General features: G+C 43.9%; 1 protein-coding gene across 1 annotated transcript in view; it reads right to left on the bottom strand.

The window, feature by feature from the left end:
• Positions 1-1,325, bottom strand: part of LOC119585248 (SH2 domain-containing protein 5-like) — a gene marked incomplete at its 3' end in the record, with an annotated part of 12,673 nt that overhangs the window by 10,178 nt on the left and 1,170 nt on the right.

Here is a 1,325-nt window from a genome sequence, read left to right as displayed (position 1 = left end):
TTGACGCACGGATTACGCACGCACCGAATAAACAAATCAGACAAACGCATTCCAGGAGCCTAGATAATCATTTGAAAGTTCAAAAGACACAGACGCCCATTGCAGGGGCACCCGGCGGGGGAGGGGGGTGGGGAGCGTGGCATGCCTGAAGAACTCGTATCCCCGAAGGTCGCGAGAGCATCAGGCCTGCTCTTGACCTTGGGAGATGAATTCAAGATAAGAAAAAAAAATAAAGATTCTCACTACGCCTACACTCCTGCTTGTACCTCGTGACCTTTTTTGCTTGTGGTATTTAAACTGTTCGGAGACGCTAAAATTCGTTAAGTCTTGCGATGCATTTGTCTCTGCGTGCGTAAGTTGCCTAATCTTTTATTAATGCGGTGACATTCAAATCAAACCAGTTTTTCCCCCTTTGGCCAATCACGCGCAAGCAACTGTATGATGTTAAGGCATTTTGACCAATTATCACGAGGCGGCGTGTGACATCATAACACGCCCAGCCAATCTCACGCCACGAGGACATATGACGTTTGCAGGTGCAGGAGGTAACACTGGCGGCGAGCGAGACAAGTTGCAAAGATTGAAATCTGCAACTGAACCCACACTCACAGACGTTTTCCTGCGTGCATATGATACTTAAAAGATGTCCATATAAGGGGCAGAAACTGATTTTGTGACTAAATACTATAGGAAAGGAGACAAGATTCGTAACCGACCCAAGAAAGACTTTCTAATGCCTATTTTAGAACTTGGCCACACTGATGAAACCACGTGTCATCTTTATGCCTTCAATCATTTGAAAGAACCTTGGCAAGGAAGGAAGAGAGGATATATTTATGCAAAGGATGGCAATGAAACTGCATTTTGCAATACAAGAACATATGAAGTCTACCGTTCTGCTCCCATTACCCGCATACAGTGATTGCAACGAACCCTTGAAAATATATTCAATTGCAACGTCCCTAATATGCTTAGGAGATCTGATCAATCCAAAGACCAAAAATTCTGATAACAATCAAGCAACGGAAGATACCCGATGAATTCTAATCCTCCTGCGACAACGGATCTTCAAAAACCACTTCTCATTAAACCCAAAATTTAAAAAGAAAACAAAAAACTAGCTTAAAACCACCGATTCTTCATAACGCACGCTAACCACAGACACATCGAGCTATTTGGACAAAAGTGAGAGATTAAAAGCACAAGGGAACCATGACTGGACGAAAGCATATAGGGGCCTGGACACGATGTCATTAGCGTGGCAGAGGTAGGGGTTTTTTTACGCGCCGCCGAATGTTTGTTTTTCTTGGAAGAACTGTGGGTGT

The sequence above is a fragment of the Penaeus monodon genome, chromosome 19, assembly GCF_015228065.2.
Source record: "Penaeus monodon isolate SGIC_2016 chromosome 19, NSTDA_Pmon_1, whole genome shotgun sequence".
Lineage (NCBI taxonomy): Eukaryota > Metazoa > Arthropoda > Malacostraca > Decapoda > Penaeidae > Penaeus > Penaeus monodon.
This window is presented reverse-complemented; position numbering and strand designations above follow the sequence as displayed.